This window comes from Pseudorca crassidens, chromosome 14 (genome assembly GCF_039906515.1).
Source record: "Pseudorca crassidens isolate mPseCra1 chromosome 14, mPseCra1.hap1, whole genome shotgun sequence".
In the NCBI taxonomy this organism is placed as follows: domain Eukaryota; kingdom Metazoa; phylum Chordata; class Mammalia; order Artiodactyla; family Delphinidae; genus Pseudorca; species Pseudorca crassidens.
In genome coordinates, this window is record NC_090309.1 from 3,551,662 (window position 1) to 3,579,312 (window position 27,651).

At 38.5% G+C, this 27,651-nt stretch overlaps 1 long non-coding RNA gene across 4 annotated transcripts in view; it reads right to left on the reverse strand.

Moving 5' to 3' along the window:
- LOC137205844 (uncharacterized) overlaps positions 1–27,269 on the reverse strand; it is a 93,306-nt gene extending 66,037 nt beyond the window's left edge. For all 4 annotated transcript variants that reach the window (XR_010934323.1, XR_010934321.1, XR_010934320.1 and 1 more), the window contains exon 1: positions 27,103–27,269. This is a non-coding gene — a long non-coding RNA (uncharacterized lncRNA). The remainder of the gene's footprint in view (positions 1–27,102) is intronic.
- Positions 27,270–27,651: the final 382 nt, after the last annotated feature.

Here is a 27,651-nt window from a genome sequence, read left to right on the forward strand (position 1 = left end):
TTTCTCAAATTAATAATGCAAGTTCCTATATCAAGAAATGAGAAAATGAAGAGCAAAATGAACACAAAACAAGCAGAAAGAAGGACATAATAAAGGTAAGGGCAAAATCAATGAAATTATCACAAAAATAGCAGATATAAACAATGAAACAAAAGTGGGTTCTTTAACAAATAATAAAATTATAAAAGTCCAGCAAGACTTACAAAGATAAAACGACAGAATACAAACATCACCAATATCAGGAATGAAACAAGATATTACTACAGAATCTTCAGCCGTTAAAAGGAAAATAACAGAATACCACATAGTACTTTATGCTCATGATTTAAACAACTTAGAAGATTGAACTAATTCCTCAAAACCACAAACTACCAAAACTCACCAAGTTGAAATAGACAATTTGAATAGGCATAAACCATTAAAGAAATTGAATCCATTGATTAAAATGGATTCCCTGGTGGTGCAGTGGTTGAGAGTCCGCCTGCCGATGCAGGGGATATGGGTTTGTGCCCCAGTCCGGGAAGATTCCCACATGCCGTGGAGTGGCTGGGCCCGTGAGCCATGGCCGCTGAGCCTGCGCGTCCGGAGCCTGTGCTCCGCAACGGGAGAGGCCACAACAGTGAGAGGCCCACATACCGCAAAAAAAAAAAAAAAAATTCCCCCCCAAAAAATCTCAGGCCCAGATGGTTTCACAGGAGAATTCTGAGCATTTAAAGAGGAAGTAACACCACTTCTACACAATCTGTTCAGCAACAGAAGAGGAAGGAACGTTCACAACTCATCGTATGAAACTACTATCAACACTAGGTAAAAAGAGGACAAAAAAAGAAAAATACAGACCCATATTTCTCATGAACTTAGTCAAAAAACTCCACAACAATATATTAACAAATTGAACCCAAAAATGTATAGACATAATTATACACCATGTACAACTGAAATTTCTTCCAGAAGTGCAAGGCTGGTTCAACACTTGAAAATCAATGTAATCCACCATTTCAAGCTAAAACGAAAAATGATATGATTATATCAATTTATGCAGAGAAATCACTTGAAAATTCCAATACTCATTCATAATGAGAACTCAGAAAAATAGGAACAGAGGGAAATTAATTTGATGAAGAGCATCTACAAATGATGTATATCTATCATAATATTTAATGCTGAAAGCATGAATTCTTCTCCCTAAGATCAGAAACAAGAAAGAATGTCTGCCTTCATCACTCTCATTCAACATAGTGCTGGAAGTTTTACTGAGCAATAAGAAATAAAGAGCATGCATGCTTAAAAGGAAAGCTATTTGTAGTTCACCTTATCACTTTATTGTCTACATGGAAAACCCCAAGACATCACAAAACTATCTCCTAGAACTGATAAATGATTTCAGTAAAGTTTCAAGGTACAAGATCAACACAGAAAAATCAACTGTATTTCTATGAACTAGCAACAGACCAGTAGAAACCAAAACTAAAACCAAAATATAATCTATAATTATGCCAAAGCAAATGCAGTAGTTATAAATCTAATGTTTTTTATATATATGTTATATATATAATATTATAGATGTATAATCTCTATGCTGGAAATTACACACTGCTAATGAACGAAATCAAAGCAGATCTAACTAAATGAAGAGACATACCTCCTTCATGGACTGGAAGACTCAACATAGTAAAGATATCAATTCTCCCCAAATTGATCTATGGGTTTAATGCAATTACTATCAAATTCCCAGCAACATTTTTTGTAGACTTAGACAAGTTAAATTTATAGGGAAGAGCACAGGCTTTAAAATAGCTAAAAACGAATTTGAAGAAGAATAAAGTGAAAGGTCTCACTCTACAATAAAAAGGCCACTACATAGTAATTCAAGACAGTGTGATATGGGTGGAGGGACAGACACATAAGGGTGAGAACCCCAAAATAGTCCTACACAGATATGCCCAATTTATTTTTGACAAAGGTATAAAAATAATTTGATAGAGGAAGGATAGCTTTTTCAATAAATGGTGCTGGAGAAATTGGGCATCAATATGAGAAAAAGACAAACCTTTACCTAAGTCTCCTACATTACACAAAAATTAACTTAATGGATCACAAATTTAAATATACTAAAAGTGTAAAACTTTAAGAAAAAATACTTTAGGAGAAAACCTTCAGGATCTAGGGCTTGCCCAGGAGTTCCTGGACATGACACCAAAAGCACAAGTCGTAAAAGGACAAATAAAAGGATAAATTGGACTTCATCAAAAATACAACTTTTGCTCTGCCCAAACTCCGTTAAGAAAATGAGAAGACAGGCTACAGACTGGTAGAAAATATTTGCAAACAAACAAACCAATTAGAAAATGGGCAAAAGACAAGAATAGACATGTTACTGAAGTAGATACGCGGATGGCAAATAAGCACATGAAAAGATGTGCAATATCATTAGCCATTAGGGAAATGCAAATTAAAGCCACAAGGAGATATTACTACACACCTAGAAGAACGGCTAAAATAAAAAATAATGATATAACCTAATGCCAGCGAGGATTCAGAGAAACTGGAAAACTCATATATTGCTAGTGGGAATGTAAAATGGAAATGAGTATGGCAGTTACAAAACTAAACAGATGCATACCATATGACCCAGCAACTGCACTTAAAAAAAAATTGAAGATGAATTTATTTATTTATTCACGAGAAACAAAAACTGATGCTCACAGAAAAACCTGCACATAAATTTTCATAGGAGCTTTATACATAATAACCAAACTACACTAAACAACTCGTAAGTCCTTCAATGGGTGAATGGTTAAACAAACAAACAAACAAACAACTGTGGTACATCCATACCATGAAATAAAGCTCAGCAATGAATGGAATAAACTATTGATACATGCAACAACTTGGATGAATCCCTACGGCATTATGCTGAGTGAAGAAAATCAGAAAGGTTACGTGATTATATTGATACATATATAACATTAATGATTCATGTATGCAACATTCTTGAAAATAAAATGACAAATCGTAGAAATAGTGAACAGATCAGTGTTCAACATGGGAAGTGTCTGTGGCTATGAAAGTCAGCATAAGGGGTCCTTAGGATGGAAGTGCTCTGCATCTCGACTGTGGTGGTGGTCACACTGGTGACAAAATTGCATAGAACTAAACACATGTAAATGAGTGCACGTAAAACTGGCGGAATTCGAATAAGGTTGATAGATTTCATCAGTACAAATTTCTCAGTTGTGATATTGTACTATAGCTATGCAAGATGTTACACTGGGGAAACTGGGTATATTATTCCCATGTTATTATTCTACATCATTTTTACAACTGTGTGTGAACGTACAATTTGCTCAAAATGAAAAATGTTTAAAAAATAGATCTTTGGTAATGTTTTATGGTAATCATATAGTTTCTCTATTGATTTAATACTAATAGGTTTCCCATAATGAACCATTCATGAAAGCCCAGATTAAAGCCCAACTGGGTATGGCATGTTAAGATTAAAGCCCAACTGGGTGTGGCATGTTAATTTTTCTCTCTATATCTAGATTTGATTGATTTGGTCTTCTAATATGGTTTAGGTATTTTAACATCCATGTGCACAATTGAGATTAGACTGCAGTTTTGTTTTTCAGTGCTGTGCAACCTTTGCAAACGTAACCAGGAAACTTTCCATCTTTTTGTATGCTCTGATTCAGTTTATATAGCATGGAACTTCTTTGAATTTTTTGAAAGAATTCACCCACAGCACTATTTGGATCTACATTTCATGGAGACAATTCTTTGAAGACAATTCCAGTTTCTTCCAGTGTTTATTGTTATATTAAGTTTGTTAACTTTTCCAGCCAATGTTGTCATTTTATATTTTCTTAGATTCTTTAATGTTTCCAAATCTATTAGTACTGAGTATATATTTGATATTATATTACAATTTTAACATCTTGTTTATGTAGTAATAGCTAATATTTCAGTTCCAACTCACCCTAACCAAAATTTATGTGTTCTTGTTCTTTCAGTTTTAGTTTTTCCATGCAACCTTTAAAACCAGTGGGAACCATTTTGGTGTAAGGAATCTTATAGGGTTCTAATTAATTAAATAATTTATATTTATATAAAAGTCCCTGGGGAAAATAGAATTTATTTGGTCTCCGGTTGGAGAAGCCTTTTCTAGGCGTAAAAGCAAAAGGGAAACATAAAAAGATTGATATGTTTAACTAAACCAAAAAGTTACGAGAAAAACTGTATATATCAAAACATTGTAGATATTTCAACACATGGTGCAAGAACAATTAGGTATCTATAACCAACAAATGAAGCTTAACCCATATAATCTCATCATATGAAAAAATTAACTTAAAATGTATCATCGACCTAAATGTGAAACCTAAAACTGTATAACTTCTAGAAGAAAACACAAGAGAAAAATCTGTGACTTTGCCAGCGTACAGATTTCTTAGCTACAACAGCAAAATCACTATCCATAGAAGAAAAAAAAAGTGATAAATTTAAATTGGACTTCATCAAAATTGAAAATTTCCTCTCTCCAAAAGACACTATTAATAAGAAGCAAAGCCAAGCCACACACTGAAGAAAATATTTTCAAAGCAAACATTTGAAAAAAGACTTCTTTCTGGAAAGTAAAGAACTCTCAAAATTCAATAATAAGAAAAGAAAAAAAACAATTATAAAAGGGTAAAATATTTGAGTAGACACTTCACCACAGAAGATACACAGATGACAAATAAGCACATGAAAAGATGCTCAACAACATTAATGATCAGGGAATGCAAATTAGAATCACAATGAGATACTACTGCATACATATTAGAAAGGCAAATGGCTAGAATTAAAAACACTAGTCCTCACATATGCTGATGAGGATGTGGATGAATTAGAGCACTGACACCCTCCTGACAGAAATGTAAAATGGTGCCACTCTTTGAAAAATTGTTTAATTGTTATATTTCTTAAAATAGTAGATAAACTCCTGCCATATGATCCAGCCATCTCACTGCTATGTATTTATGAAATACAATGACAATGGAAATATAAGTCCATACAAAAACATGTACAAAAATGTTCATCTAGATTTGTTGATAATATTCAAAAACTGAAAATAACCCAAATATCCATGAAGTGTTGCATGGATAAACAAAATGTAATATATTCATAGAGTGAACTAGTGTTCAGCAATAAAAAAATTATAAACTCTTGATATATGCCACAATATGGATGGTTCTCAAATAATGTGTATTGCTATTGTATGTGTAATATTTAAATCATTCCATAGTTGTTATGCTGATGATACATCTCAGTTTCAAATTCCAAAGTGAATCAAATCAGAATTCCTAAGTAGGAATCTGTTTTGTGATCCTCTACAGTTTGGAAATGCTGTGCTTCTTAACCAAGCTCTTTTTCTCTGATACTGATCCTTCTCTCTGAACTAGACTCTCCTTTCTGCTGCAGGTCACTCCCCAAATGTATTTCTCTGTCCATGGGCATTTCTACATTTTCTTTCTTTACAAAACAAGTATCTTAGTTTCAATATCTTTTCCCCCCAAAATATATGTTTAAACTCAAGCAGTTAAAGTTTCCCCACCTGAAGTAACATTTTCAATATAATTATAAGTGCAGTGCTTTTAAAATCTTGCTTGATTTGTGTTGGTTTCTCTCTGTTGTTTCTACCTGCCTTTCTATATTATTCCTTTATTCAGCAGGCATTCAAAATATCCTTCTTAAAAACGGTACAGATGAACCAGTTTGCAAGGCAGAAATAGAGACACAGATGTAGGGAACAAACGTATGGACACCAAGGGAGGAAAGGGGCGGGTGTGATGAATTGGGAGATTGGGATTGACATATATTCACCAATATGTATAAAATAGATAACTAATGAGAACGTGCTGCATAGCACAGGGAACTCCACTTCGCTGTATAGTCGAAACTATCACATTGTAAAACAACTATACCCCAATTAAAAAAAAAATTCTTCTTATATGCCAGTCATTATTCTGGGTTGTAGAGATACAAAGTGGGGTAAAACATGATCCTATTTCTGAAGATAAAATGGTCTGCTTGGAACAAGAGACAAGAAACAAGGATAACACCAATGCCCAGAGAGCTACAAAGAGGATGTGCACAGAGAGTCCAGGGCAGGGGTGGTGGGGTTCTTGTCCTGAAGTGTTCTACTTTCTAAACTTCGAATTTTGTGGACAGTCAACAAATGCCATTGACCAAATATTCAGATATTGTTTCATAAGTGGAATATAATCCACATGGAAATAAAAACACACATCTGAAATGTATCATTGAATATAGAAATGTGATTGAAAGATAGGATTAAGAAGACTACTTTAGTCTTTGAAAACCTCACTATTGTTTTCATTGTGCACCCTTGCGAGAGGGCACCTGGCTAAGATCTGATAAGGGGATTCTAAGGTTTCTGGCTCTAGTAGTACGGTAGATTAGATACCATGAATGTCCTCTGGGTACAAACACCAAAAAGGCAAGATATAATTTAATGAAGATTCTTTTAATGTTCTAAAGTGGAAACTCCTCAGGTGGCAGAATAAAGAGTGGTATCCATTTTTGTGCCAGTACCATACTGTCTTGATTACTGTAGCTTTGTAGTACAGTCAAGGGAACCCTCTTGCACTGTTGGTGGGAATGTAAATTGATACAGCCACTATGGAGAACAGTATGGAGGTTCCTTATAAAACTAAAAATAGGGCTTCCCTGGTGGCGCAGTGGTAGAGAGTCCGCCTGCCGATGCAGGGGACGTGGGTTTGTGCCCCGGTCCGGGAAGATCCCACATGCCGCGGAGTGGCTGGGCCCATGAGCCATGGCTGCTGAGCCTGCGTGTCCGGAGCCTGTGCTCCACAACAGGAGAGGCCACAACAGTGAGCGGCCCGTGTACCGCAAAAAAAAAAACCAAAAAACTAAGAATAGAACTACCATACGACCCAGCAATCCCACTACTGGGCATATACCCTGAGAAAAACATAATTCAAAAAGAGACATGTACCACAATATTCATTGCAGCAGTATTTATAATAACCAGGACATGGAAGCAACCTAAGTGTCCATCGACAGATGAATGGATAAAGAAGATGTGGTGCATATATACAATGGAATATTTTTCAGCCATAAAAAGAAACAAAATTGAGTTATTTGTAGTGAGGTTGATGGACCTAGAGTCTGTCATACAGAGTGAAGTATGTCAGAAAGAGAAAAACAAATACCATATGCTAACATATATATATGGAATCTCAAAAAAAAGGTCCTCATGAACCTAGAGGCAGGACAGGAATAAAGACGCAGATGTAGAGAATGGACTTGAGGACATGGGGAGGGGGAAGGGTAAGCTGGAACAAAGTGAGAGGGTAGCATTGACACATATACACTACCAAATGTAAAATAGACAGCTAGTGGGAAGCAGCTGCATAGCACAGGGAGATCAGCTCGGTGCTTTGTGACCACTTAGAGGGGTGGGATAGGGAGGGTGGGAGGGAGATGCAAGAGGGAAGAGATATGGGGGTATATGTATATGTATAGCTGATTCATTTTGTTATACAGCAGAAACTAACACAACATTGTAAAGCAATTATACTTCAATAAAGATGTTAAAAAAAAAAAGAGTGGTATTTGAAGTGGACTGGAAGAACATAACCAAACTGTCAGCATAGACTGCAGAATACAGATAAATAACCATTTGAGACTAGAGTTGAAATTCAAACATTTTCAGACAGAGATTCAGAGTCTACCGTTCACAGGCATTATTGAAAAAGGCTACTTCAGGAATTAAAAATTTATACAATGGAATATTACTCAGACATGGAAAAGAATGAAATAATGCCATTTGCAGCAACATGGATGGACCTAGAGATTATCACACTAAGTGAAGTAAGCCAGACAAAGAGAGACAACTATCATGATATCATTTATATGTGGAATCTAATAAAATGATACAACGAACTTATATACAAAACAGAAATAGACCCACAGACATAGAAAGCAAACTTATGGTTACCAAAAGGGAAGTGGGGGGAGGGATAAATTCGAAGTTTGGGATTAATATATATACACTACTATATATAAAATAGATAAACAACAAGGATCTACTTTATAGCACAGAGAAATGTACTCAGTATTTTGTAATTACCTATAAGGGAAAGGAATCTGAAAAAAATTAGATATATATGTATGTATAACTGAATCACTTTGCTGTACACCTGAAACTAACACAACATTGTATACCAACTATATTTCAATTAAAAAAAAGAGTAATGACAATGGCTACTTCTTTTGGAATATATACTCTGGGTTTTGCTAACAAAAAATGAATCTCTAATGATAAAATAAATATTTTAAATAATTAAAAACATGAACCCTAAAGTCAGCAGAAAAGTGAAAGAGGAAATTAAAAATCATGTAGACAAAAGAAATACATTCATAAAAGAATATTAATGGAAAGGAGGAAGACAGGTACTAAGGTTTATTATAAAGCCATAGTGACTAAATCATTGCGTTGCTTGTGGAAGGGTAAACAAATTGACCACTAGAAGAGAATCGGGAGATTGGGAACAGACATCTACACACGTGTGTGTGAGTGTACACACAGGAGCTCAGCATGGTGCCCCTATATTGTGCCGGGATGACAAATAAGGAGAGACATTATGGGCTTGTCAATAAGTGGTGCAGAAAAAAACTGGAAGGAGAAGAAATTGAAAAGATAAAATTAGATTGAAAAGATAAAATCAGATAAAGATAATATTGAGTATAGTTCCCTGTGCTATACTACCTCACACTCTTTTCATGAAAACTATATTCCAGATGGACAAGTGCTTTGAATATGAAAAATAAAACTAAAAATTTTAGAAGGAAATATAAGAGAATGTACTTTTGATACAGAGTTTAAGTATTTCTTAAATGACAACCAGAAAGAACACACTACAAGATTTATTTGCATAGCATAAAGATGCCATAAAATAGAAGTTCAAAATACAAATTTAAACAACTAGCTATATAATCATTAAAGAATTAGCATCCATAATATATAAAGAATAAGTTCAAGTAAGAAAATATAAGCCTTAAAATAAGTAGGTATAGAAAGAAAATTTATTGACAAGAGTAAATTAGGAAAAGATGGTGATGTACTTTAGTGGGTTTTAGGGTCAGGCTGACTTGCAATTCAATGCCATATTAACTGTGTCACCTCACTGGGATAGAATAAGCTTGAATTATGATAGTGGTGTCCAGAGGAGAATTATCATCATAATGATATTTTATTCATTCAACAAACAGTTCCATAGGGCTTACCATGTAACAGGGACAGAGGTACTGTTACTTCTCTCTACCTGGAACATGAAGAAATGCAGGCACAAGGAGCATAAGAAACTAGGACTCAAACCCAGACTGTCCTTGGGGTTCAGAGCTTGTACTCCTTACATACCCTCTCTCAATTCAAAGGATGTATATGTGTATGTATATGTGTATTTGTATGTATATTGTGTATATGTACGTGCATATATGGGTCTGTGTATGTGTATGCACATATATGTGTGCACGTATATGTGTATGTATGCATGTACATGTTTAAGTGTGTGTACATTACATATGTATGTGTATGCATGTGTGTATGTATATTGTATATATGTATATGTGCACGTATACTGTATATATGTGTGTATGTGTGTGTATCTGTATATGTGCATGTGTTTTGTGTATGTATGTGTGTATGTATATTGTATATATGTATACGTGTATGTATATTATATGTATCTGTGTATATGTGTATGTATATGTGTCTGTGTCTGTCTGTATGTGTGTGTAACATATACCATCAAATATATACTAGCAAGATTAGTACAAATTTATAGAATAATGAGGATTTTTTAAGTTGGGAGATTTTGGATATTTACACTCTGAAAAGGCTACGAATTTTTAATTTGGAGGATGACTCAGGGTAATTCTGGGGTTTTGCTCTAGCGGTCTAAAATGATTCTATCAAGAAATATATAGAAAATCTCTCAAAAATAGTGTGATCTAATGGGAATCAATGAGAGTTCAGTCCTTAAAAGAAGACTTTTGTTACTGAAGAAAAAGAATTTGGCAATTTACTTCAGTAATTAAGTCGGAAGAAACCCTCTTGCTTCAGTAACAAGCAGAGAGCATACTTCTGAGGTTTTTCCTTTTCATCTTTCTAAATGAACTAGTGTAGACAAAAACGCTCGTGTACACTGAATAGTACGCGTAAAAGCCAATTTCGCATTGGGCAGGGCTGATTTCCCAGCTCTGCCCTCCTCCCACCCAAGGGCAGCTCCATCTCTCTGGCTTTCCCCTCTGGATCACAAATGTCTTAGTGACACCTGAGTGCCACTCCACCTTCTTACACCTGGGAAATAATTTTGGGTCTTCCTTTATACTTTAAATACAACAGGTACATCAATTGTCAGAGCTCACAGATATTTGAATCTTTATGGCAGTAACTCTGATTTTTAGGATGAATGTCTTTTTCTTCCCCCATCAAAGAAAGATAGGCAATTTTGATCTGATGGAGCCTAAATCCGGGGCCTACTCCTAACTCTGAATCTATATGTAGACATGGTTTGTGCAAGGTGTGTGCGTGGAGGTAGGTGAGAATTGTGTCCTTGGAAAATGGAGTAAATGTCTGGACCAGCCCCTCCCACCGAGGTAAGCACAGTCTCTCTTCTTTGTGTCCAAGATGCCCGGATGCCAGGGATTTTGTGCACGTGTCTCCAAGATCATGTGTCTCCTGCATTTCTCCATCCCCTCAGCTTCAAGATGGGTCTCTGGGTTCAGGCAGATTTGGGAAAGGGCCGTGGTGACTGGAACCACTTCCTTCTAGGTGCTCAAGGCAGGAGCTCAGGGAAACTGCTGACACTGAGGCTGGCTGGAGATGCTGGGAGATTCCAAGTGAGGAGACAAACCAAACCTCCATTTATAGCTCTTTCTATGAACAGCTTTCCTTCTTCCTAATTACCCTGCAGCACCATCATGGGTATCTGTACCGTGCCCTCCAATGTGTCAGCTTAACAGTTTGGGGGCTTCTGTTTGTCTACACCGGCAAGCAGTACGTGGGCAGTCATTGTATGGCATGTCCCACCCTCCCCTCTCCCGTGTGAGCAAGCAGAGGTAAAACTGTGATGCAGCACAAGTTGTCAAGAATATGTGTTCTGAGTCAGAGAGGCCTGGGTTTGCTTATGGTTCCAGCTCTTACTCTTTCCCGTTGGAAATTTATTTCAGCTAGCCCTCACTTTCTCATCTGTGAAATAAGGATAATAGTAGCTACTTCAAAGTGTTTCTGGGAGAATTAATTGGGACAATACATGCTAAGTGCCTGGTACATAGTAAGTACACAATAATAATAGATGCTATCATAGCATAATCATAAGACCTCTCTTTCATGATAACATAAGGCACTCAAAAAAAAACCCCATTCCTTTCTTGAATTATATATTCTGAGGTCTTAGAATGTTATTAAACTATGAACTCATTTAAGGCATCATGTTATTGAATTGGTCAGAATTGGGGGATCAAAAATTGGTTAAAAATATTGAATTTGTAAAATTTAAATTCTGTTAAATCGCTAGAGAATACTGAAGAACAGCTAGTAATAGAGGACAGGATAAGTTTAGATAGCAAAGACAATCTAATTCTTAATTTGATTTGTAACAATGTATGCTTCTTGAGCAACTATCTATGGTACCTCCTGCCTTTTTTTGTCTCACCCCATAAAAGGTGAAATTTACAAATGAAGAAATGTTCATTGGGGAGGGAACAACAGAGAAAACCAAGGGTCTGAATAAATCTCCAATTGGATAAACCAGTTACATTCACAGATACGGTGCCCCGTGGTTAGAGAGAATCCATTATTCATGGGTTGTTTATTGGAACAAAGTTTTGGCCGCACAAGTTTCCCTCATAACTGCCCAAATGAACTATTGTGCATTTTTTTCCTCCCTAAATATCACAATGCAAAAGGAAAGCATAGACAGGACAGGTAAAGGTGAAGTCGGTGTTCAACTAACATTTTTGTTTTAAAAGTAAAAAGAGCAGAGATTTCTGTAGCTTGTTTGAAAAGCCCAACAACCACAGCTGAAACTGACAAGGTCTGACATCTCCCCCTGCTTTTCCTGCTCCCATTTTCTATGAAAATACTGTAGACACTGGATCAGGAAAGACAGCGGAGCCTTAAAATAATCACTCTTTCAATTTGCCCCGTGTTAGTTTCCATAAGAGACAAAAGTGGGAACTGTAGCCGGCAGCGAGCAACTGTCTTGTTAGAACCTCCCTTGTCGATTCAGCTGTTGGCTGAAATCTGAAAGTGGCATTTTTCAAAAGGCCCTTTGGCTTCTGAGTCGATGGAGTTTTCACTTTGGAAAGCAATAAAAACGAATGGAAAAAAAGTGAAAATTACTTCCAAGTTTTCTTATACCTTAGGATACTATTTCTTATGCAAAGAACTTTTTATTTCTCTGCCTGGTAGTTTATGTATGAGAACCCGAAACCCACTTTATAAAAGCGAAAAGATACATCAAAAAATGAAACTGTGCATCTTTGGAAGGTTAAATCCTAGATCTTGGATGTGGGCTACCTTAACTGTAAACCTTATAGTGTGAAATTGCTTACATAAACATTCCATTTCGGGAGGTAGCTGAGTTTCCATCGAATACCATTCTTTGTTCCTTCATATTTTACCAACAAGTTGTAAAGTTACAAAAGCTGGACAGACTTCCACAGAAGAAAGGTAGAGAGGATTTATAGAAAACACAGCCAGCCATGGAATTTAAATTGTTTTAAAAATATATTCACTTGGGAAAGAATATTATTCAAAACGTTACCATTGAACAGAGTTTCAAGCACTAATTCTTATAAAACTTTAAAATACAGAAGCCTCAAATAATCCTCAATACATGATTTTATTGGAGGGGGGGAAGCACTTTACAAACGTTCACTGCTATGAATGTACAATACAGTGTAGTAGTAATTCTTAGATAAAAGTTTTATCAAAAATCTGTGAGGTTTGAAAAATATCCCACAAAAGTAACTCTAAATGATGTGTTCTGGCTTCTCTGCTGCAGTCATCAAATCTCTAATATGTTTCTTTAAGTTGGGGAAAACCCCACTCTATTGTGAGAGAGAAAAGAATGAAAACAATATAAAGAGGAAACATTTATTATACATATTTACACAATTTAAGTGGAAAGTAATCTGTCAGATACACACTTATACCAGAGAGTAATCCATCCAATACATTAAAATACGTGATCTAAATCACGTGAAACCTAAATCTGTGAAACCTTCCACACTTTCACTTTCTCTTTGATTTTTACCTGCAACACCACAAACGACAAGGACCACAAGGAAAGGATGCTGGCTCTGACTTTTTTTTTTAAGTTTAACAGAAAAGCACATTGCAATTTTCACTTTTGACCTTTTTTTTTTAACATTCGAATATTTATATCTAAAAAAATCATGTTCTTCAACTTATTTCTCATTTCCCACTCCCATCACCTGGGGGCATTAGTGTTCACATATCTTGCTTTTTTTTTTTTTTAAAAAAATCAAAGAAGACGCCAGGTTTGTAGATACATTTATATATTTCTCCATTAGATTTAAGTTTTTCACAAAATTTTTTTTTTTGATATTCGAGGCTCGATGTTGGAGCAAAGCTAAGTATTAGGATTGGGGTGTGAGAAAGATGCTGCAGACTGGAAGTTACAGATTTAAAAAGAACAGATAATTCTGGAGGAAAATTGCTCTGCTTAAATACATCAGGGGTCTGGTGTGCCCTTCGAGTGGTTACTAAACAATTTGTGTGTAAGTAGGATCTCAGTAATGGAAACACTGTTCAGCTTGCCTACTCTTCCTTCATCACTCATTAATGCCTTTGCCATGGGTTCTTTATGGGGCATCCATTAGGAGTGTACGCTAATAACAGTTTAATCCCACTACACCCAATTATATATCCCCCTTAACCAGTGTCTGCTTTCCTTTGCCCCTCTCCCTCGGAATTATGTCTAATAAAATAGAATACGCTAACAGAGAGTACTGAAGAGACAACAAACCTCTCCCTTCCCAACATTAAGAATTACAAATAGTAACTGTAACGCAACAGAAATAGCCAGAGAGTGGGCTGAAGTGCATAATGATGTACAGATGGCCTCTCACCCCATCTTCTATCATTAATAACACCACACCTGACAAAAGACACTGCCCGCTAGAACCAAACTCCATAAACACCCAAGATTTTATTAAACAACCCATTTTAGAACTTAAATCATTAAACCACATCTCCACGGGCTCTTCAGAAGGGCTGTCTGAGAAAAATAATGGATTGTCTGAAAACTTTTATCTTAGCTATTGCCTCTAGAGTTGTGCTGTTTAATTATTAAAATGTGGTATTAATGAAACATGCAATCCTGGAAAGGAAACTACTTTTATCATGGCACATGAAAGGCAAAAGTTTAATATACTGCATATACTGTATACACATTACAAATGTATTTGCATCCACCTTCTAAAGAGCCAGCATCCCCAACTCCCCCCTCCTCTCCTTTACAGCTGCTCAATCTGCAAGAATGTGCAGAAGTAATTTATCTGAAATGGCCACTATTGTTCTTGATTCTGATTTGATTCCAAAAAAGCCAAATAATAGAAACCATTTTGAACATCTATTTTGTGCACCTGTTGTGCTGCATTATGATACTCTGCGATTTCCATTTACGTCACATCTCTTGACGTGCCTTTGATACACCATGCTGCTTTGCTCAACAAAAATCCAGGATGCTAGAAACCAATGCCATACTTATGTGATTAACAAAATGGCAATGGCAAACGCTCCTGAATGGGAGCTCTGGAAGGAAACAGGAACAAGTCCATCTGACTACCAGCCAGACTACATCGAACCAACGTTAAGTAGACTTAAAGTAGTTGAACAGCCTGGAGGGACTGAATAAAAATATAAGATAAATAAAAATATAAGATATTAATATCATTAATGATTCTGTTACTCAGGTAAAACAATAAGACCTTGGTAGTTCCCTTTTTTTCCCCTTGTTGTTTTGGTCCTTGAATGTAATGGAGCTGGGAATCTGAACAGTTTTTCTGCTGGACTCTCTGTGTGGGCTGGTTTCTTGGTTGATCAACTCAGGGAGGCATGGGATTCCGCATTTGCTGCTTTTTAACTTGGCAGCATCATCTTAATTTGCATTTCAGTATTATGGCTTCTTCGACATTTCAAATACTTCCTTAGTAGCTTCTCACCTTAGCTTCTCCGTATAATGACACCACAATTATATGAAGATTTACAGTGACCAGAAAGAGTTGGTTGTGATAGCTGTGGGTGAAAGGACCATCAGATTTGCGTAGCACTGGTGGACACATGGATTTTGAAGTCTTGAAATACCCAAGCTGCCTTGGCTGTCTTTCATGTTTGTTAACAAGACTCTTCCATGCTGAGTGGAGTCATGTAAATGCTCATGGAACCCAGATATCTTTGGCTACCTTTACTTATGTCAAATGATCATAATGCCAAGATTTTATGGCATGGAGATTATCCCTTAACAGTGAAAGCGTCAAGAACTTTGGTGTGCCTCCTAGATGGTATTAATGAATCATATGAAATGGTTCCTTTCAAAAATTTGAAGAAGATGAAAATTGTCAGGCTCGTAGCATGAAATGGGACATCTAAAGTCAAGTCTGGCTCTGTCCTAATGTAGGAATCAATCTCTCCTTCAACACCTTTGACAGATGGTCTTCCAGGTTCTGTTTGAACTTTCCACTGAAGGGCAAAAAGCCTGTTTAACAATTCATGTGCTCTATTTGTAAACAGCCTAATTGTTAGATAGTTTCCCTTCACACTGAGCTGAAATCTGGGCTTTTTGAAGCAGAATCAGATTACACGCAGAAATTCAGTGCCCACCAAGGCCCCCTTCACGGGTCCGTGGGACCTGTGCCTTCACACCTGCCTGGTTTAAGCCTCTGTGGTCATCCTCTTCAAATTCTTAACCATTGTTAACAAGGGCTCCCACAGGTTCATATTTACGTGACCCCACAAATGACCAGTTGATACTGATGCCAATTGTGATTTAAGATGAGAGACCTATAAGATCTCTTACACAACGTGCCCTGTTTCGGGGCTTCTGGTATTATATATGGCAAAATAAAATAAGATCTATATATGTATCTTATCAGTGGAATTACATAATATTTTTTGGACTTATTTGCAAACCAGTTTTTTTTTTTTTTTTTTTTTGCGGTACGCAGGCCTCTCACTGTTGTGGTCTCTCCCGTTGCGGAGCACAGGCTCCGGATGCCCAGGCTCAGCGGCCATGGCTCACGGCCCCAGCCGGTCCACGGCATGTGGGATCTTCCCGGACCGGGGCACGAACCCGTGTCCCCTGCATCGGCAGGCGGACTCTCAACCACTGCGCCACCAGGGAAGCCCTGCAAACCAGTTTTAATTCACAGATCTTTCCCATTGCCATGTGCTCCCTCCCTCACACCTGCCCTCATGCCTCTTAATTTAGTGGGGTGCCAGGATGGGGTCGGAATATAAAGTTGACGAAGTCACAGTCTCTGAGCTTCAGTATGATTAAACTGCTCTCTCCTTTGCTTTTGAAGTATTAACTCAAACCCTCCCTGTCAGTCAAAGTAGGAGTACATGTTTTGGCTAAGTTAAGCAGGGTCTAAGCTGAGGAACAGCATGAAGTCGGAACACGTGGTTTGAATGCTGATTCGTGCTTGACCTTGGAAGTGACCCTCAACCCGGACGCGTTCCCTTCCTCATCCGGTCTGCCTCTACGTCCCACGGCTGCAGCCAAGCTTGACTCAGAGTGCTGGAATGTTGACTAACCCCAGGGCTTTGCCGAACTGGACACAGGGTTTCACAGGCCCCAGCATCGAGCTCTATCCTTCCCACCCCACCCAGATTCAGAGCCCACAGAGAAATGTCTTAGAACCCCCCGCCAGACAGACCTGTGCACAGTGAACTCAGACCTTGTGTTTTTTCTCTTGGTTTTGCCTGATGCTCTTCAGGGATCGTGTGTTATCTCACAGTTGTGGAAGGAATTCTGCAAAATGTTTTCAAGGAAGAGCAAAGCTACTGGAACCTTCTTAGATCGTGGGCCTTGAGCATGAATGCATGAGGGAGTCGTTTAAAGCACTAGCTGTTAAAGTTTGGGAAATGATCTCATCGAGAGGGAGAGAGATAAAGCACAAACCCAGTCCTGCTTCAGCCAGGACTGTCTGACTAGTGTGAAAGTGGGGCTCCCAGATGAATAACTAGAAGCCAGGACTCCAAGAGATTGACTGCAACAGAAATTATCGCCTGAAAAAACCAGAATCTCAACACTCTGCTGATAAACAAAGCAAAGAGTACTACTGGGATATCTCTAATTTCTATTCCCAATAAAAAAAAAATCATCCTTTCTTTCTTTTTTTTTTTTTTTGTGGTACACGGGCCTCTCACTTCTGTGGCCTCTCCCGTTGCAGAGCACAGGCTCCGGACGCGCAGGCTCAGCGGCCATGGCTCACGGGGCCAGCCGCTCCACGGATGTGGGATCTTCCCGGACCGGGGCACGAACCCGTGTCCCCTGCATCGGCAGGCGGACTCTCAACCACTGCGCCATCAGGGAAGCCCATAATGGAACATTTCTTAAAAGATAAAATGAAACAATGTGCATGAAAGTGTTTTGAAATTATATTTACATATAAAGTATTATTATCTTAAAAGTAAATTGCAATGTTTGGGTCTAGGAAAAAAAAAAAAGCATCCTGTAATTGAACCTAAAAAGTGAGCGTGTGGATATTTGAATACGATACACGCTCAGTTTTCAAGGTAGATGTGAGTGACTTTGAACATTTCTCAGAAGTAGTTTTCTGTTGTGAAAACATTTTGGTATTTATTTCAGATGAATAACATCGCTCAGGTTCCATATTTTGACTTTAAGATACCCTAACTGGCAATTTGGTGATTTATCAGGACACATGCACACGCGTTCCTTACCAGGCTAGACTCTTGACCGGAAACAATCACTTTCATGAAATCACATCACTTATTTCCTTAACTAGAAAGTTTAGCTTTTCATCTATCAACCTCTCTTGTCAGCTTGGCCAAAAGAGAGAAAAGAAAATGGACATGGTGTTTTTGTACCTCCCCTCTAAGTTGGTATCACCTTTCTTTGGCTGGTGAGATAAAAATTGTGCTGCCAGCATCGGCTCTCCAGAGGGGACCACAGTCAGCGGCCCCGCTCTCTGGGCCACGGCTGTAGCCCAGGGCTCAGGACACATCTGCCAATTGCCCAGACTCTTGAGGATCCAGGTTCTCTCCAAAAAGCATTGTTGTTAAATAAGCAGCACATGGATCTATTTCAAGCAACAAGTCACAGCAATGGATTGCCTGGAAGTGTCTGAATTTGGAAGCATATATTTCCTCCTGTACAGTCACGAGTTTCTGAAGAAGTTTTCCCCACCGGAGGAAAAATGTCATAATCATTTTTTTTTTTCTGGGAAATGTTCATTTCATGTGTGAAACCAGTTGGTAGGAGTGAGATATTTCTATTGACTGACTTCGACTATAGTGATTTTGTAATCAAGTAAAACATTTAACTCATAAACACGGAAGGAATTTACCATGAGGAAGGGATGGGAAACTAGGACAGGGCACGTAATGTGGAAGGTACCCTTTTGATCTTTTTCTCTGAACTCTCTCACTTCTTGCAGGCATCATTTTTGGAAGAGAAATTGAAACCCTCATTATATTTATCTTCCCTCGCCCCAAATTCTCTTTGCTGAAGACCAAGGATAACTTTTTAACTGTTAGTCACTAGAAAGTTAAAGAGTGAAGATGAAGGAAGAGTGGGGTGTGTTGACCTTCTACTCTGTTGGAGAGACTGCCTGTTTTTTAAAAATTTATTTATTTATTTATTTATTTATTTTTGGCCGTGTTGGGTCTTCGTTTCTGTGTGAGGGCTTTTTCTAGTTGCGGCAAGCAGGGGACACTCTTCATCACGGTGCGCGGGCCTCTCACTGTCGCGGCATCTCTTGTTGCAGAGCACAGGCTCTAGGCGTGTGGGCTCAGTAGTTGTGGCATGCAGGCTTCAGTAGTTGTGGCTCGTGGGCTCTAGAGCACAGGCTCAGTAGTTGTGTCACATGGGCTTAGTTGCTCTGCGGCATGTGGGATCTTCCCAGACCAGGGCTTGAACCTGTGTCCCCTGCATTGGCAGGCAGATTCTCAACCACTGAGCCACCAGGGAAACCCAGACTGCCTGGTTTTGCCCAATACGGACTTTCAGGGCAAAAGCTCTCTCTGCTCTCACCTTCCCATGACAGTTAGCCTCCTGTGTTCCACCTCCAGCACTGAGGGATATTAGGCTTTGGATGTCTGATTTTCATCGTTCTGATGGAACACTCTTAACTCCCGCTGTCCACTCGGTTCAGCAGCTTATAGAGAGATGCTTATTATCTTGTGCCTCTCTTCTTTCTGGCATTTGTGAGGCTGGGCATGTTCTTTTTAAGCCAGAATAGAAAGAGATTCTGAGGAGACTAATCCCATGTGGATATAGTCTTCTTTCTTATTTTATTATGATTGACAGAATGCCTATCAAAGAGTATGAAGTACTATTTCATTAAAATTGGAAGCTATAACTGTATCTTCTCTAACACATTAATTTCCAGAAATGACTCTTTTTCTGAAATGGACTTCCAGGTACCATGATGGGTTCCCAGGGAACAGAAGGCAATAACCATTATTTTCGTGTAATCGTTGCTATCGACTTTCATAGGACCGTGGAACACAGTGCAATGCTCATCAATTGCTGTCCTCTCTCAGTCTCTAGCTCCCTTTCTCATTCCCTCCATCTCTTTGTCTTTCAAGAATGAGGGAACATATACACCCACCAATGTCGTGATAGCCATATTATTAAAGTATTATTTGCCTGGTTGCTCCAAGTTTTACTTTACTGAAAAGTGGAGCACCACATGACACAAGATACTGGCTTTTCTGAGTCTCAGAAAGAAGTCAGCTTCCTACATGGAAAACACATCTTGGGAATGTTTTTGTTGCCAAAAGAGCTGTTTCTATCGAAGTGTCAGGAAGACTGTTGTAGATGAAAAGCAGAAGAAATATTTAAAAATTGTTTCCCCAGTCACTTGGGCATGGTAGATCTGTGTGGGACAGGCTGGGGCTGTTTTTCTTCCCTTCTCTCCCCAGGTCATGTGGAAGCTTGAGCCTATAGAGGCAACCAAGGTGAACTGGCTCATTCCACACAATGGGGTGGATCATTCACCACGGGGTGTCCTTGATGGTGTGCTGTCCACTCTAATTTTAAACTTCTAAGCAACGGGAGTCCCACCACTTCCCTTGGAAGATTACCCTACAGTCTAATAGACCTCAACATTAAGAAGATTTTCAATTGGTAATTGGTAATCAACCTAAATTTCCCTTTTCTTAATTTCATCCCATTACTCCAAACCCTATCCCCTTGTTCCATGGAGCACTTCGCCCTCATTAATGTTTACGCTCTCCAAATACTAATAGACTGCTGGAAAATAAAAACAAAAACAAAAGCACAAACCAAAACCAAAACCCTCTCAGTTACCATTTAGCTAGACCACAGATAGTCACTTCTTCTTTGAAAAATGTGTCAGTTTCCATATACACCGTTCTCCTTAAAAGCATTCTTTAATGGTAAAAGATTTAAGTATTTTTTTAATAAGCAAAAAAAAAAGTCTATAAGTGAAAAACACAGCAGTCTGTAATAGACTAAAGGGGAATACATGCATTCTTAAGGTGGGTGGGTAGTAATGGTATAGCTAACTTCACCTTCTTTTGCCCTTTACACAGACACAGAACAAACCATTAAGACAATTGGATGAAGACTTTTCCCCCCAAAGTTATCTACTTCTATTCTAGTTCTTTTGTAATAGTATCCTTGCATGTTATGAACTAACAGAGTGTTTTCCTGTTTGACAAAAACACTGATTGATAATGTATTGTCTATCAATAATCATTAATTTAATAAAACCATCAATATTAGTGCGAATAATTTGGGTTACTGCATGGTTATATAAAATATTACAGCAGAGTAATTCTGCACGTGAAAACTAAGCCTTAATTTATGTCTCATTCATACCACTCACTGTTCTTTTCTATATCTAGACCACTTCACCAACTTGATTTACTGGTAAAGTCAAAGACCGTAGAAAACCTTCAAAATAATATATGTTTTAAAAAATTGAGATTTCCATTTATTTTCCTCCAGTGTTTGAAAACTCCAGCCCCCTGGTCTCTGTTTAGAGAAATAATTAGATCCCTACTGTATCTAGATCCCTGTAGTAGCAACTTGGTTCTGACTCTATCCTTGAATGCTGTGATACTTCTTGATTCTTTTGGCTTTTATCTTGAATTTTAAGCTAGTTTTCTGCTTACATTTGTGGTCCCTGTTACATGTTTTACCTGAATATACAAGTCAACGGAGCAGAAGGAATATTGCATAACTTTTGGAAAGTTATTCTATACCTTGTACCCTGAAACACTTAATCCTCTAAGATGGCATCCTCGTAATGTAAACTATTGCCATTCCCGAAGATATTTATGTGCCTTTCTAGAAAACTTCTGGTTGACATCATGAACATTTGTAACATTTGTAACTGTTACCAGATTCAACAACATTTCAGTTTCACTACATGGATACAAGTCCAAGACTGAGTGTTCTTCGTTATACTTCTTCCCTTAGGCCACATGGTTGAACGTCTAGGACGTTGCATTGATTTCTAAGAATTTCCTGTTCACATATTTGCTAGCAGCACATAAGATCTCTTTAAGTTGGAAACGAGAAATAAACGCTAGAAAACGTAAGCAGAAGAGGGGGATTGGCTAAGATAACACTGTGGCATTTCAAGGCATCAAACGTGAGGAGTTGATGAATCTTGTCTGCAGAAGGAGCACAAAGGTGGCTGAATCTAGGTCTTCTGGAAAGATGCATAAAATTCATCTGTCTTCTGCTGTGTCGGTATTGATGTCACCGAGTTCCAACAGTTCTCAGCAAGTGGGCATTTCTTTTTCCAACGTTAAATTCCTGGGAGAGAGAACCCAGCTCTATGTGAGCTCCTGTGGAGACTGGCCCATGAACTAAGTCAGGGATTTGGACTCAGGAAATTTGCAGGGCACCTGGGACCCCACCCTTCTGCATCAGGGATTCTTCCCAGAGATGGAGAAATCTCTCTGAGAAATCCATGCATAAGAGAGGTCTAACCCTCTGGAGTTGAAGCTATATTGCGTGGCAGGTCCGGAAGAAAATTAATTTGACATATTGCAGCCAAAACTTCTTCAATGTTACTTCCCCCCTTTTTCTGAGATTGGCATATCGAATTTGTAACATTTCCTTGGGTCATTGAGGGTAGATCTTTATGTGAAAATCTAGGATCTTTCGAGTGTAGGTGGTTGCAAAATTTCAGTGAGAATGCAACTTGTATATGAAGTGAAAATATAATTTATTTTCTTTATTTTGGTTGCAGCTCATCTCGGCTTCTTCCTGAGGCCTCAGTTGGTAGTGAGCGAGGGTATGGGAGAGAAATTAATCAAATGTCCAATCAGGTTTGGAGCTGTCAGTCCTGATAATTTAAGCCATCTTTCTCAGTTGGTGTTCATTCTTCCATTTGGATAGAAAGACCAATCTCAGGTATTTACCCCTTCCCTGCTTCTTCTCCTAAGATGACATCCTAGTGATGGGAAAGGTGGGTGCAATTTATGCATCCTGCTGGCCTTGGGGATAAAGTAAGAATTGTATCATATTCTGGTCCTCTCCTGGCTGAGTCCACTCTCTCTCTGGTCTCTAGATGTCTGCTTGCATTCCTGGAAGGATCCAGAGCTGGTGAACTCATGATTCTTCATTTTGTCTTGGGCAGAATGATAGGGGAGGTCACAGGACTCCTCTTGTGGATATGACCTCAGTTTACCTCTCCATCTGGAGAACCCCATGTCCCTGCCCTGAGATCAATCCAGTTCAGTGACCAGTGGTTTGTCCCCAGTCTTCGCCGTGTGGCTGTCTTGCCCTGTGACAGCAGCACCCACCCATTAAATAACCAGGAGCAGCTAGGGAAGCTCAACCACAGGGCTTCCCTCTGCCTAATCACTTGACAAGGCAATGGCCACTGTGATGTGAGATTTGTAAGAAACATTATATCAATTCTTCAGTTGTTTTCAGGACGAGCTTTGTATGGAGAATATCTATTGCTCTACCTTTAACACTCAGGTCCTTTATTCTGGTCGTTAAAATTTGCCGGACATTTTCGTGAGATAAAAATATTGAAGTCTAAGATTATTTCCATGTGCATGAAATCACAGTTTACAGAGCTTCTCTGACCATACAACTTTTGATTTCATAAGACAAGTTGAAGTCTTCTTCCAACAGTAGATTTAGATGTCAAATTGTCCAAGGACTAACCTTGCTTGAATCTCTTCCCCAATCTGTTGTACTGTGGGGATTTTCCAAGGTTACCTAAGTCTTCACAGAAAATCTAAATGTTCACAGCTCTTCATGTAGTTTCTGGATTAGGGATGTCCTTTATTATTATCACATACATTGAAATAGCAGAGAATTTTTTCCATATTAAGATTGATACAGTAAATGGCCTTTCTGTTAAATATAATTAGTTTTATTAAAACAACATAAGTGGTTTTATTCCAGGTCTGGAGTGATTCTTTGAAAAATAAGTCCAAAGGTGTTATTTTCAGTGGTACCTCACCAGAGCCCAGTGTCTGGATTCTGACTTGCATTCTCTTTATTGTTTTGGTTTTCCATCCCCAAGCCTACAGAAATGTAAAATGAACTTTCCACATAGCTGTTTTTTTTTTAAAATTACTGCTCTTTTTTAGTCTCTGTATGTTGTATGCTTTCTTTGTAACCAGGGAGTAGTTACGGAGTGTAAATAAATTGAACTTCTTTTCTTATTTTCATACTGACCTTTTCAGAGAATGTTATGATTTTCCCTCTCCTGCCACTTGTGACTGTTCTCTGGCTATATCTTCTTACACTCTTAGATCCTTAACATTTGGGGGTTCTATTTAGACCTGTGTGAGCATGTCATGTAATTTATTTTTTTTGGAAAAATGTATTTTCAGTGGATTTGCATGCCTAGGAAGCCCATGGGCCCCAGGTGGAGAATAGGTGGCTTTCAAATCTCCTCCCTCCATGTGTGATGACCTCTAGGTAGTACGGAGATGGGCTCCAAGGAGTGAAAAAGCTCTCCTGTTTCTCTCCTCCTGTGCTCAACCTGGGTCATCCATTCGCTCATTTATCCTCTCAGGAAAGATTTCTAGGGTACCCACTGTTTCCCAAGAGTTAGGAGGGGTCAGCAGAAAACAGAAAACTCTGTCTTTGGCCACAATTTACATTTAACTCCAGTCGGTATTCTATCTTTCTCTTACCTGTAGAGGGATCCAGAGAGTGAACTAAAGGAAGGTCAGATTATGGCTATCACAAATATTACCAAATAAAATACCTATCAACTAAACGCACATGCCAAGAACCACCATTTCGGTCATTATCTCCAATATTTCTACCAATTATAGTCAGGGCTTGCAGACATGTTGAGTTATCATGTTTATGGAAAACATGAGCTGAAACATGAAGACCAACAGGCATGGCAGTCACCAGAAGACTGGGATGAAGAGACTGATGCTGAGGCAGCATCCATTCTCCATTGAGGTCATCTCCCCAAGCCACCTGAGAGGTTAAATCTTACTATAATAATGTGCCTTCCGCAGACAGAGGTCAAGATGAAGACATGAACAAATAAAAACATCCTATGTCTTAACGCTAACCTTTGGTGATTATTACATGTATATGATAAGTCAAACCATAGTGTAGAATTTTGTCTGCTAGATATATTTATTGTTTTTATCCTCAAGATAAGCTTTGTGACTCTCTTTAATAGCATAATTGGTTCAATCTCCCTCTCTCTCTCATCCTCTGCATATATATATATTTTTATATATGCAAATGCATAGTATAAACATATATTCCCATATGATAGAAACATTTATTTTTATGGAGAAATAAAACCTCCATGAGTAACTTGTTATTCAAAACTAGTGTTCACATTATAGTTTTTTGTTTTGTTTTGTTTCTTTTTTTAAATTTTTACTGGAGTACAGTTGCTTTACAATATTGTGTTAGTTTCTACTGTACAGCAAAGTGAATCAGCTGTATGTATACCTATATCCCCTCTTTTCTGGACGCATGATAGTTTCTTTAAAAGTATTTTATCCTTGCTAAATAACTATTTTTTAAAAAGCTGACGAGGCAACATAGTGGATTTTACTTATTAAAGCGTTCACTTAGTTATCAGAAAAGTCCCTATAACGTCAATAAGTGGCCCTGTGAAAACATTTACAAATTAGACAAAAAGCAAATTTGGGCTTTTTAATCTCATCAACTAATAGCTCTAAAATAACCAAGCGACTCTGATAGTGAGGCTAGAGCAAAAAGACAAGCTCTCCGGTGATACTAGAAATTATACCCCTGTCTAACCAAACACTGCCCATCCCACTGGACACCGCCATCTTCCTTTTTCTAAGGAGGATGGTGCCATCTTTACCAGACAACACTTTGTGCTGAGTTCAGGCTACTGTTTCTTCAATGTCTTCTTTAACTTTTACTTTGTTCTTCAACCTGTTGTACATGACAAGAGGGGGCTCTCAACAACTTATGAAAGCTTTTGATGAATCTCCTTTCCCAAGGCTCTTGGCCAACAGGTGCAAAATAGTGAACTTAGAGATAGAGATGTAGTGATAAAAGGACAACTTATTGTAATGGCAAAGACCTCACCCATTGAATTTCAGAAATGGCATCAAGAATGACTCTTAGAGGACACAGCACACTGGGGTGGCTGCAACAGGATGGGGCTAAAAAGTTAATTTCTGACCCTCTACAAAGTTACTGACGTTTTGTTTCTACTTCTGGGGGAGTGGGTGGATGAGACCCCTAAGAAGCGAATTAGCATGTGTTTCTACTTCTCTCTCCTCTGTGGAATTACTCATGCTGAACCCAGAGTCAGAGAGCAGTCCCTCCCTGCTCTCCTCTTAAGCAATTTATTTTTTTCATTTATTTTATACCCATCTTTACCAACTTGCTATAATTTAGTTTATATTACTACTATGCCAATACATGAACCAGGGAAGATCTTCTTTCGCTCATGGTACCGTATGAATTGGTCAAGGGCAACGACAATTCCAAGGAGAAATTTGGGCTTGAAAACTGAGTTCCTCCCACCGGCAGCCTCCCTGGCACATCGCCATTTGTATCTAAAGCTTCTTCTGAGGAAATCACAGCAGGCTGTTCCCTGATTGCCAATACATTCTCCAAAAGGGGGGATGAGAGGCTCTGACAAACTCCAGCCTCTCGTGAGATGACTCCACATGAAGGTCATCTCTAAAATAGAGTCATATTTTGCAGCTCTTCAGGCAGACACCACAACGCATTTTACAGAAACATACCAAGATGGCAAAACAGTTCAGTCCTGTTGGAAGAGTCTTTATTTTCTATTTTCCCCTTTCCCTAAAATGGGCGATCGCTTTTCTGCCAAGGAGGCTCAAAAGGGCCATGAAAACTAAAGTCTTTCAAAGCTGTTCAACGCAGCTTCCAATTTACAATAAAATTCAGCATGATAAAATCTTCCAGGAAAATCTCTGGAGCATCCTAGCCACATTACACAATTTTCCTTTACGTTCAGATTTTGGCATTCAACACCTTGAGACACAGGGAGAACAAATGTGTGCAGGGAAAGCAAAACAAAACAAAAACCAAAATAGAAAAAAAAAAACCCAACAACAAAGACAGTGAGAAAAACGCAAACAACCACGCGAGCTATTCAGCATATGTCAGAGTAAACCATCGGTGTGGGTTTGCCACGACTCTGCCCTGCAGGTAGAGGCAGGCAGCACGGGAGCCATGGAAGGGGAAAGAGAAAGACAGCAGAGTCTAGGAGCTGGGAGCCCGCCCGAGCAGGATGCAGGATGCAGGACGGCCTGCCCGGGAGCCGCAAGACACACCGTCAGCCATGCAAAACAGGACATACCTTTCTGGCTCGCTCGTTCTGTCGGCTGAGACAAAGCAGTCCCATTCGCAGCGGGAGGCCAAATCAAAATGAAATTTTATTTAGTCTGCACTGTCCCCAGATTGGGTTTCAGAATGACTGCTTTAGGAGATAGCACGGATGGGGCTCGGCATGCTTTGCATATGAAACTGCGGTAGGAAAAGAAATCTACATAATCAAAAAAATCTGTGCTCTGCCTGTGTGACAAAAAACCCGGACTCCAGTGATTTTACTGCAGTGTATGTTTTCAGGCAGGCCCTTCTGGGGTGAAATACGGTTTTTTTTTTAAATGTCTTATACAATATTATCCACAAATAGTAGTAAATCTGAAATAATCTGGTTTATGAAAATATACAGGTGCCTCATTACAACTCTGCCACGTTGAAAAATGGTGATTTTTCTGTATATTTTTGAATGCATCAAAAATTTGTGTGAGAAAACAAATGGAATTTTAAAACACGTGCAGATTATTTCTGGGGGGGTTGTTCTGACAATGACTCTACCTCTGAACCTCGAAAAAATAAATGAAAA